At 42.1% G+C, this 12,502-nt stretch overlaps 1 protein-coding gene across 2 annotated transcripts in view; it reads right to left on the bottom strand.

The window, feature by feature from the left end:
• The window catches only part of APC (APC regulator of WNT signaling pathway), an 86,946-nt gene extending 77,630 nt beyond the window's left edge, over nucleotides 1-9,316 (bottom strand). For both annotated transcript variants that reach the window (XM_044445841.1, XM_044445843.1), the window contains exons 1-2: nucleotides 8,861-9,316; nucleotides 7,215-7,259 (exon numbers count right to left, since the gene is read on the bottom strand). The gene's annotated coding sequence lies outside the window, so the exon portion shown is untranslated. The remainder of the gene's footprint in view (nucleotides 1-7,214; nucleotides 7,260-8,860) is intronic.
• Nucleotides 9,317-12,502: the final 3,186 nt, after the last annotated feature.

Raw genomic sequence — 12,502 nt, 5'->3', positions numbered from 1 at the left:
CAGCTTTACAATGACCTAGGTAGCATGACACAGCCACCCAGCGTGTGCAGCAAGCCATGTATAGGTATTATGCCATGCAAACTGGATCTGGTTATTATTATGCAAACAAGTCACCTTGAAATTGTATGAGCTATTCTAGGTTTGTTTTATCTACACTGAGTCCAAACCCTTTGCCAGTCTTCCCAAGCAGCACTGGGGGTACGCACTGGGATTGACTAGTTTGCCTTTCCCACTTCAGTCAAAAGTCATGTTCATCTCTCTCAGGCCTTTTGGAACTTCAGACTAGATTTTTTCTAGAAAAAACATGAGCTGGTAAAACTCTGGCTCCTCTTAAACTTTTTTTGTGGGGGGCAGGGTACCCTATGGTTTCTTGATAAGGGAATATGCAAAGTTCCTCTCAAGGAACTTTGGGTGTCTTGCTAGAAAAGAAACCTTTGTAAAATGAGTAAGTGCTTGACAGCTAGCTCTATTTGCTTTTTCCATGTGCCAAGGCATCTAGATTCTTGGAAATCAGTGAAAAAATGAGTTCATCCTTAGGACGGTGTAAGACAAAAAAAAACCTGTGAGGATCTTGTCAGAAAGGTGATATAAATCCCACCATCCCTCTCACATGAGCAAAGATTACCCACACCTTTGTTTTCACTATACCACTCACCTTTCACAGCTACCAAACCAAAGGAGGAAAAGAAGATATTTGGGACAATGGATATTTCTTGCAAAAGCTGATCACTTCTGCACCTCCATAGTTGTACACCTCCACACTCTCCAGAAGGATACCATGGTTGATGGTATCGAAAGCCGCTGAGAGGTCCAGGAGAACCAAAAGGGATGCACTCCCCCTGTCTCTCTCCCTGCACAGGTCATCGTACAGGGCAACCAAGGCAGATTCAGTACCATACCCGGGTCTGAAGCCGGACTGAAATGGGTCCAGATAATCAGTCTCATCCAAGAGAGCTTGGAGTTCTCCCACCACCACCTGCTCTAACACCTTGCCCAGAAACGGGATGTTGGCCACTGGTCTGTAATTGGCAGCCACCTCTGGATCCAGGGATGCCTTCTTTAGGACTGGCCAGACTACCACCTCCTTTAAAGGGGCAGGTACGCAGCCGTCTCTTAAAGAGGCGTTGACCACCTCCAGGATCCAGGTCCCAATCCCGTCCTTGGCTTTCTTAAGTAGCTAAGATGGGCATGGGTCTAGTAAGCAAGTGGTAGGACGTACTTGTCCAAGCACCTTGTCCACATCATCAGGCCGCAATAACTGAAACTCATCCATCAATTTTGGACCAGACGGCAACATTGGCACCTCCCCTGAAGACTCTGAATTTTTGAATCCATCGCAGCTACCAACTGATACCAGAGGAAGAAGAAATGCTGAGATCATGACTGACAATGGGAAGGGAGGGGAGAATCTGCACAGGACAACTGAATTCACATTATCTGCTCCAAAGCAGGAAGTCATTGCACAGAAAAAAGAAACTAAGGATGAAGTGGTAAAGAAATTGGCACAGGATTAAGGCAGCAGCAGAGAATCTTTTTCCAGTTGAGGATCAATTTCCAATTTGGTAAAGCTATAGGGACAAGGACAGAAGGTAAACTTTTGTGATGTCAAGGGCATCTCTCCAAAAAAACCTACCCATCTGCATTTTCAAAGCACATCCCTAATCCTTTGTATGTCCATGCAGAAGAAACTGGAAAAGCTGTACAATATAGCAAGCCTTGTCTATAGAAATAAGGGTTGGATTATTTTGCAGAGACAGTTCTGACACTATCCAAAATACACTCCCTTACTGGTCCACACAGCATCCCACAAATGATACCTAAAAGACAGAAAGGGGCATATTCTCCTCACTCAAAACGTAAAAAAAAAAAAAAAAAAAAAAAATCACTCCTCTTTGTTGCTGCTACCTGTCCAGTCTCTCTAAGACTATTGCAAAAAAGACAAATTTGGGCCCTCTTCCTCACCCCTGCACTTCCTTTCAAGAGTAAGTTAAATTAAATAAAAGAAGTTACTGGTCAAGTCTTCAGTACTCTCAAATACACCCTGCTCTGGGCAAACTCACAGTGAAAACGAGTAAGTCTGTCAAGCAGTTCCATGGTGGTTCAGGAATCATTCCAAGGGGAAAAATGAGAGAAATGGTTCTGGTTCGAAAATACAAGTATGAAATGGAAACAGGCACCGCATGTCTTCCCTAAGTCCTCATTCTTCCCTTATCCTCTTTGGCCCAGACAAGATAAGGTCTAGGTGGGTCAGTAATTGCCCAACACCCTATCTGATGCCGGATTATGTTCCCTGCACTTCTGCAGAATTGGAGAAGGAAGAGAAGGCGAAAGGAGCATTGCAAAGCTGTGTTACTTTTGCACATGAGCAAATTCATTCATTGTACAGATGGGAATTAGCTAGGAAAGGTAGTTGTGCATGCATTTGGCATACATTCAGCCAGATAAACAAATTAATTTGTTTTGGCAGTAGAATGGGAGATTGCAGGAAAACAACACACACAAAGGGCTCTGCCCATCTGGGGGTCAGAGCAAAAGATGACAATAGAAGTCCTCTTGATCACTTTGTAGATAAGTTATGTCAGGAGCTGCACAGGAGAAATGTATCCATATCAGTTCTGCTGCATTTAATATCCTTGATTATAATGTCATCATGGAATGCCTGTCCAACATGGGACAGGGCACTGTGACATTATTTTACAATTACTCCTATCCTAAATATAAGAGTAGTTATGCTGAATCAGACCAAGGTCACAGGCCAACCAGATGCCCATGGACAGCTCATAAGTAGAACATGAACAATGGTTGTTCCTATTCTGCAACTGGTATACAAAGACCTACTGGATACAATATATAGCCATGACTAGTAGCAAATTCCATAATTTGACTATGTGGTGGCCTTACTGGCCCCGTTGTTTTATTTATCTTGCATCTTTCAACACTTAGCTTCATGAAAGGCAGAGTGTGGTATAATCAGCCAGCAACTGATGACAATTGTTTTATATTTATATCTATTCCCTGTTTGCAAATTGCTGTTTTTTTCGCTACAGCTATTTCCTTGTGGCAGGGAGTCCCATGATTTACCTTTCCTCAGGCTAATCACATATACTGGTATTATTCAGCCTTCCCATTTTAGAAAGAACTTGAAGATCCAGAGGTTCCAAATTTGTGTTTCCTACATGGTGCCCACGAGGCTTCCTGCTTCTCCCAATTTTAGTGTTCCTTATTACAGTGGTACCTTGGTTCACGAACTTAACCTGTTCCACGACTCTGGTTGTGACCCAAATTGGTTGTGACCCTAGTCAAATTGAATAGGGGGCCAGTTGAAAGGTGCCAGCAATGGGCATGGGCCAAGGCGGTGCAGGCAGGGCTGCAGGCCAGGGAGGTTCGCATGTGCACGCACGCAAAGAAAGGCAAGGGCATTTGTGCGCAGAAATCATTTTCTCCCAATGAGTCCAAAACGATCTCCCTGAGAGCAAGCCAGTGCCTTGGGGCCAGCTTGCTCACAAGGAGATCGTTTTGGACTCGCTCAAAGAAAAGGATCTCCCGACAAGGCACCAGCTTGCTTGCAAGAAGATTCTTTTTTCTGAGCAAATTCAAAACGACCGTCCCCTCACTCGGAGAAAAGGATCTCCTGGCAAGGAGATCCTTTTCTCCAAGCGAGTCCTAAACGATCTCCTTGCAAACAAGCCGGCACCTCGCCATGCACGTGCATGTCCAGCAAGCTATGGAGGGCCAGATGAATGGGCATGGTGGGCCGGATCCAGCCCACATAGTTTGAGGATCCATGCTATGGAGGGTAGGTTGATAGATACTCAAGACTTTACATTTTGTTAACACCGTGATTATGAAATTCCCTTCTCAGTTGGATAAGATTTGTTCTTTCAATTTCATAGATGAGCAATGAAGACTATTCTGATTTGCTGAACACATAATGCTGTCTGATATTTTATTGCTCTTCATTTTCACATGTTATTGTATGGACGAGTTGATTATGTGAGTTTTTGATTTTTTAAAAATCTTTATTATGAGAACTGGGAGAAGTTTTCTTTATTCTTGTTGTATATCACTTCAGAAAACTGGAAAGTGGAGGTTGCCATTTCTAAGTTGAGTAACTAAATCCCTTTCCTGTCCTGTTCCTTCTTTTTGGCATTTCTTTCGATTCTTCTTTCAGGTCTCTTATCAGGAAATGCTGAGGTACCACAGATCCTTTCTTTCACAGATGGCTTTATACTTCTTATCCCATGTTCACATTAGAATTTTCAAACAAGGTGATCCAGAACTCATAAACAGAAGCACCTTAACAAGCACACACAATATACACAAAAGACACACTACAGCTTCCCTATTCTGATCAGAAGTAGATGAACAAATGGCAGTGTTTCTCAGACTACTGGGGAAGGAAAGGCTGCCCCCATTCAGGGAAATGGAGAAACTAGAGTTTATTATTGGAATAAGCTGGAAGTTATTATTGGGAATAAGCCTAAGCAAAGCCATGGCTCAAGGTGGAAGTGCAAGCCACAACAAGACCACTATCACCGAATAAGAGTGAAGTGCTAAATCCCTGAATACTGCAGGTTTCATTATCTCAGATAAAAAGGCAGCAAGGAAATGGTACAAGAAAAGAGAAGGAAGAAAAAGAATTGAAGGATGAGTAGGTGCTGGAAACGGGAAAGCAAAGCTCAGATGACTGGGGAACAGCTGTCAGTAACTTACAAAGAAGACAGACAAGCATATTAAAGCATCAAAAACTGTTCAGGAGGGGTACAAAATTTAATGAATTTTGAGCAACATTATGCTGCAAACCCCACAAGATTTAGGTCCAGGTACTTGTGACTAGCTCAGGGAATGCGCCTTACAAATCCAAAACAAAATATAGTACAAATCCAGTGCTAGCAAATGGAAATAGTGTGAATAAAATGATACACCATTAGGCATAAATGCAAAAGAACCTTAGCACAGTCTTGATAAAATCTGATACAGCAAGCACTTATTTTATAACCTGTAAATAAAGTTGTTGGCAGTTATTTGTGCATACATGGGCTGGTATAGGAGAATAGCAAGCATTATCTTTACATAGTCCACTTTCTCCTACCACCGTCCTCCTGACAGATGAGACATATAATGTTTCTAGGATCACAGAAATTCTTAGCTTGGGGAAATTAAGAATACTTCTGTGTTTCCAGAAGTTTCATATTCTTCTAGCATGAACTAAGGTGCTCAGTTATAAAGTTACTTCCTTAGAATGTACTTATCAGCAATAGAATCTTTTGTGAAGGGGAACAGAAGCAGGATATCAAGAGGAAACAGAAGCCAGCCATAGGATATGCTATAGAATCTTCACTAAACTAAAAATTCCTGAGTAGTTCGGATTGACTAAAGTAACTTGGGTAAAGCTCTTTAATAAAACTAGTCTAATATTTACAAGTTCTTTGACAAGGAAAGTTAAACTCTAGAAATACATCTGTGTCACACATAAGCCATTTCAACCCTTTTTATAAGACTTAGTTATGTATCTCATTAATGGCTGTTGATCTGAATTGAACTGTATTCTGCTGATATATTCGGTCCCATTAACAGAAATAGAAGAGGGGCTGATTCTCCCTCCCACTGAAATCTGCTTGGGGTACTAGGAAGCCTCCATAACAGATTTTCAAGCAATGAGGATAACTGAACGAGGGTGGGGAAGAGAAATATAGTCTCACTGACTGTCCATTCACTACCACAACACTGTTGCCACTAAACACTACCACTATTGTTATTAATATTTATATCCCACCTTATTCATTTCAAGGAACTCAGAGCCACTTACGTAATTTTCTTCCTTACAGTTTTATCCTCACAACAAACCCCTGCAAGGATAAGGCTGTGAAGACAGATCTCCTGAGTCTCAGTCCCACACTACTGACCACAACACCACACTAGCTCTCATAACAAATTCCATATATTACACCACAGAGAATGGAAAACAAGAAAGAGGATCTTCAGAAACAACACGTCAGCCTTCTACAACCAGGTGCCCATCAGATGCTTTGTACTTCATTTCACTTTTAGCACCATTCAGCATAGCCAGTGACCAGAGATAACAAGAGATGTAGTGCAACACATTTGGAGTGCACCAGTGGAAGGCTTCCCCAAACTATTAATATCTGCAGAAATTATAAGTGCAAATTTCATTGAAATGGACTTATTCCAGAAATACACTGTCAATTGCAATGAAGAGATAAATAGGGCAAGGATAACAATTATTTATTAGATTTATATCCCGCTTTTTCATTACAATGAACACAAAGTATCTTACATAATTCTCCTGCTGCTCTCAAATTTATCCCCACAACAGCCTTGTGAGTTTGTGACTGGCCCAAAGTCACTCAGTTGTCTCCACGGTTGAGCAAGGACTAGAACCCAGATCGCCTGAGTCCCAGTCCCATGCTTAACACTAAACCACATTAGGTTTCTAATGTTAAAATATAGACTGAAATGCTGGTCCATAAAGCTAGCCTACAAATCGCTTTCTCCAAATGAAAAATAACTTCTGTATGCAATTCTCCATGCTCAGTGGCAATGTTTCAGACAACCTGCTGTGTGAAATCTGTGTGCCAAATAGATTACTACCCCAGTAGCATGTGCTCCCAGGAATAACTGTTGCTGATACCAAGTTCTTGTAATGATGCATTGTGGCCACCACTGATGCCAATTAAACCACTCCACAACTGGGAAGACCCATGCAGCAATCTTTATTAGGTATTACATTTAGATATGGAATGGTACCATGCAGATGTAGATGGGCATATGCAGAAAACAACATGCACACACTCTTGTTCTTGCACGCATGCTCTCTTTCTCTCTCTCTAATATTGGAGAATCTCTATCATCCATTCCCACAACAGTTTATGAAGCAGGTGAAAAAGAATTCTATCTTTTAGATGAAAAAGACATAACAAGCCTGAACTGAATTTCAGCTCATGTCCAACAAACATGTTAAATTTTGGCTTACAAGTGACATAGAGGTGTCTTCAACACTGACCTTAATGATAGCACTCCTACAAGTGACAGCAGCATATTTTTTAATGACTCATGAGAGCTTATCTCAATTTCTCCAAGACAAGCATGCACGAGTAGCAGCAACCCAAGCAGACAACATTGCTAAAACAATTTATGGGAAGAAATGATTCAAAGAAAATGCAAGTAAAGGAAAGTAACAGAGATCCACTCACCAAGAAGAAAAGTTAAATTCCCCTTGCCTCCATGCAGTGTGGTACCTAAGTATATAAAATGGACAATAGAGGGATTAATATCAAATCAAGACCAGCTAGTTCTATAAGGTCATACAAATTGTGGGAAATTCGGTAATATAAGACTGATTCCCCCAGTTTTGAGTAACAGTCAATCCAGTTATTAAAACAAAGCACCAACCAAGTAGTGATATGCAATTTGTATATTCAATGGCTAGCATAAAATATTTATCATTATACAAAGGTGACAACTTGAGGGAATCACTACATTCTTGGAAAAGATTCTTAAAGTCTTTATCATATAACCCAGACCAGGGGTAGACAACCTGGAATTCATCCAATGTTTTGGCCTACCTATGCCACAAGCCCTTCAATATGGCTAATGGTCAGGAATTATGGGAATTGTACTCCAAACATTTAGAGAGTTTGTCTTTCCCCTGCCTCAGGCTGTACAGTTCTAGTTAAGGTCAATTTAGATTAACTAGTTCTTGGCATTATTTATTCATTCACAAATACTGATCCATTGGGAGAATCTACACAGCAGCACCAGTTCTGACCAAAAACTTACAGTAAGGAAATAAAGACTCATTAAGTCTACATGACAGAAATGTAGACTTCCCCTCCCCCCAACCCCCACTGTCAAGTGGAAGCATTTTTAGCAGCCCTGTTTAATAGGCCCTGTGCTAAGAGTTCTCTACATCATTATAATTATGTATGAATTAAGAAGTGGAAGGGGAATTTTTATTGTCTTGCATATTAAGTAGGACATAAGATTAAATGATATTAAGTTACTAATTACATTAATTGGGACTCCACATTTGGAAAAAAAAAGTTTCAGAGTAGGAATGCTGACTTCAGCAAACCTGAGTGCAGAGTTATGACTATGGCTCAATTTTCTCCAACCTGGATGTATTGGATTACAACTTCCAGAAGCTTGCCCAAATTTGCAATTGTCACAATTCCAGCAACACAGTTCAAATCCTGTACCTGAGCACTATCATCAAAGCTGGAATCTGCTTTATACGGGAGGCCCATCTGCTAGCTCCAACCCACGACCCCATGCAAGCTTCCCTTGTTGTGATCCTTCCCAAACAGTGACACCCTTTTAAGCTCCCATCCACATAAGACCCTGCTGTAACAAAACAAAAGCCTACTACCCTGCATCCTGTTTTCCAGCCAAATGCTTCTGGGAAACCCACAAGCAGGAAATGAGACCCCTTCAAGCACAATAGGAGATCTTGACCACCAACCTTTAGAAAAACTTAGGCCCACGGGCTCTTGATCTCTATCGAGGTCTGGCTTATTGAGCAACACGGAATACAGCTCAAATCGTACACCCTCGCCTCTGAAACGCGCTGCATTTCGAGCCTGGGGCTTTAAGAAGTCAGACAAACAATGGGGCAATGATGTCTGCTGCCCCATGGAGGTAGGAAGTTACGAAACACGGAACGCCCCTTAAAAGCCAGGATTTCTGATCCACTTTGCCTAGCAATTCAACAGGAGAAGTCTGTTTGCAGTCAGGCTCAGAAGGAAGATACCAGGCAACGAAGACGCTGGCGCCGCCGCCAAGCTGGGAAAGAGCCGCATGTGCCTGTCTATAGACTGACGCCGTCCTCAAAACCACTCACCTGCCCGCCTCGTCGCTCTCCACACCCGGCAGCGCCGCAGCCGCCGCAGTTCCCCGGGCTCTGCCGCTGGCTCCGTCGCGGCTGGTGCTCGGGGGACTCGGCCCCACCAAGAATCGGAGAGGTGGCTGCCCGCACATCCGGGTGCCGGGAAGGCCGTCCAGGACACAGTCCCCTCCTCACAGGCGACGGCGGCTGCAGTAGCAGGCGAGACGGGGGCTGGTCCCTCTCGTCCCGCCACCCGGACTCCTCATTCCCGAGCGAGACGGATATCAAGGAGCCTCGATACTGAACTTTCCTCTTGCCTCCGCCAGTAGCAGTTCGTCCGCAGCCGGCCTTTGCTCTCGCCACAGTTTTACCTGTTGCCGTCACCGCCCCCTTTCACTTCCCTTACTTCGACTCCCCGACTAGCTTTCCCGCCGCCATTTTGCTGGGGGGGGGGGAAGAGGGCAAGTCTATCTCAAGCGCATGCGCAAAAAAGGGAATCTCGACTGTAGCGGAGTCAAACTGCTACTGAAGACCTAACCGGAATAGGAGAAAGAGGGAACCCAACGCGCCTGCGCTGGAGAGTGTGGCGTCTGCTTTTCACACACTGTCACACCTGCTGGGAGAGCAGCTGGGAAAGGGGCGGGGCTTGGGGTGTATTCCTTGTTTGACAATGAAGCTGCGGAGAGCTTGGCTTGTAACTGCATAGCTTGCCTTTTTGCAGCATCTGAGGGGAGGACAGAAGAGAAACTAGATGGGAAGGGTGGCGTTGGTCGATCCATTGTGAAACTGCCGTATTTTCAGCCTCCCCTCCAAAAAATTCAAATGGAAACCCCAAGTGTGAAGCTGGAATTCATAGGCATATGCTCTCTGAACTCAAAGGAGAAATGGCTAACTTAGTAATCTAAAGAAAATCATTCGCTATGTTCTTGTTATTCAGTAAAACAACTACAACAAAGAATCTTGTGGCACTTTAAAGCCTAACTTTTTTCTGGCAGTAGCTTTCATGACCTGTTCTCGTCATGAAATGTATGAAAAGTTGGCAGATTTATACACAGGCTGGTGGATGGGGATGTGAACCATGTTGTCAGAGAGTCTGAAATGCAAGAAGCAGGGATGGTGATGAGATTATAAGAGGGTCAGCTTGCACCAGTGGTGGATGTGAATGGGCAGTAGATTGAACTGGGCAGTCTCTAACAGCTACTCATGGGTTGTTTAAACCATGGGTAGTTACATCCATATGGGAATAAGCATACTGTTTCCCAACTGCTCACTGCTTCATTTGCTTCCACTTTGGTAAACAATTCAAGAATGCACCATTCCCAGGTTGTGCTGTATGAGATCAGAATCTGGCATTCTACGTTGTTGAGGGAGAAGCAGCCCAGAGTTGGCAGCACAACAGCAACCTAGTACCTGGAAACAAACCTAGTAAGTGGAAACAAACTGAAAAATCAGAAATTCATCTAAAGAACCCATAAACAACTGTGAGAAAAGAATGACAAGTGTCTCATATAAAAAGCTCCTGGAGTATTATGAGTATGGAATGCTATACATGAAAGCAAAAGAAAAGTAGAAGGGCCTTTTCACTTGTGGAATCCCAGTTGTAGAATGAGCACCCCAAAGAGGTATGCCTGGCACCTACTTTGTCTTCTTTTCAGTGCCTGGTGAAGCCCCTTTCATTTTCCCGGCACTTTCACCATCTAACTCTTAAACTTTGTTTTAATGTATCCAGTTTCATTTCTATATAGTCTCTGTGCTGGATAATAGCAATTACAATTGTGGTTTTGTTCTTTAATTGTTGTCTGTGTGTCTTTTACATTTTTATTCGATTTGAACTTTCATTAACCACCCAGAGAACCTTGGCTATTGGGCAATATATAAATGAATTAAATAAATTAAATAGGCAATGTTATTTCTGACAGTGAAACCAAATGTATTTTCTACTTTTGTAATTATAGTATTCTTCTATACTGCAGCACTACCTGGAAGCTATGTATGTAGAGGAAAAGTAGGAAAGGAAAAATTGTTAGTATAGACCTTGGATCTCAATTCTGCCAAGAAACAAAAGAAATGTAAAAGCAGATTAACAACCTTGAAAGAACTAACTTTAAATGACCATAATCATCCTCCTGAAAAAATTAAAGGCTTGGGACAGGCAATCGTTTTTAAGAGAGCTTAAGTTACAGAGCCAGTTTCCCATGATATAAACTAGCCCTTCCCAAGTACTGCCTTCCAGATATGCTGGCCATTATAATAGTTTCAGACGGCTGAAAAGCACCAGATTGTGGAAGGCCAATATAAATATATGTTCTCATCTTACCACTTTGCATTTTTTTTCTAGCATTAGAAATGTATTAAAACCTCTTTGACCAAAGGAGAGGGTGAAAAAGAAAAATTAATATTCACCCCATAAGCAATTATTACTGTCTCATACCAGCATTACATATGAAAAACAGCAGGTAGTGGACTGATTCGTACAGTCACAGTGAGGGAAATAAGCCACAGTGGTTTATTCCCCCAGCTGTGTGTGCTAGCTAGATTTTTGTCATTATTCTCCCTGGTGTGGCTTGTTGTGTCTTTCAGACCTGGGTGGCATGACTTGTTGAGAGGGACAACAACCCTCAAATACCCCAGCAACAGTGAAAGGTACAAAATGGGTCCATGAAGAAAACAGATTGTCCAACCACTGTGGCATGAGAGAGCATTCATGATTTCAGCAGCTTACAAATATCTAATAATCTTGAGTATCTACCCATAGACTTCTTTTTTTCTAAGCCAAACAGCTCCCACTTTAAAGTTTTCTAGTCCTTTCCTTACAGTAATTTTCCTGTCCTTTTTTGAAATATAGTTCCATTGTCTGTCAATCCTTCTGGAACAAGGATAACCCAAAATGAACCTCTATTCCAGATACGCATAGCAATTCATGAGCATCAATCCCCAGTGCAAATGCCTTACATCCACCCTATTTAGAGCCACATCACAATGACAATTGATGCAGCAATCATCCAATATCCTTAGATTTTCTTCACTCACAGTTTCCAGCTCATGAGCACCAGCCAATAAGAAAAAGCTATTTGTTCCCAAATGTATGGCATTCCACTTTCCACTACTGAATTTCTTTCCCCTTCCATTGTTTGTGCTACCATCTGACAGCTTGTGCTCACTGCATAAGAACACCATTAATAATTCTTAAGTGAGTCACAACCATGTGTTGTTTAATCATAACAGGAAGTCTGATTGCTCAGCCTAATTTATTATGAATGTGTGCTCTTTGTAATACATTAGAAACTATGGTATAATAATCAAGCTTTTCTTTTAGAATTTCTAAATATTGATACTGTCCTTTTTCTACAAGATTATAGATACTTTTACTTCGATATATTTGGAGACTCAAAAGCCAGAATTCTTTTGCTAGGGTTCCCTCTAAAACAAATATTGCCTTCATAAAAACTTGATTGGGCATAGTCCAGATTCGGTGAATTTACATTTGAGTTTTAAAGTATAAATTAGTAGGATTTTGTCATTGACTGCTAGGTGATGTAAATTACACCCAAATACATTCATGTAAGAGAGCCAAGGTAGTCTTTAGAATGTTGGGTTGGGACTGGAGAGATGTGATCCCAGTCCCTACTCATCCATGAAGCTCAACGGGTGATACTG

This window comes from Varanus komodoensis, unplaced genomic scaffold, assembly GCF_004798865.1.
Source record: "Varanus komodoensis strain SLA01 unplaced genomic scaffold, ASM479886v1 scaffold5, whole genome shotgun sequence".
Lineage (NCBI taxonomy): Eukaryota > Metazoa > Chordata > Lepidosauria > Squamata > Varanidae > Varanus > Varanus komodoensis.
Note: the sequence above shows the minus strand (reverse complement) of the source record. Positions and strands in the feature narration are given on the sequence as shown.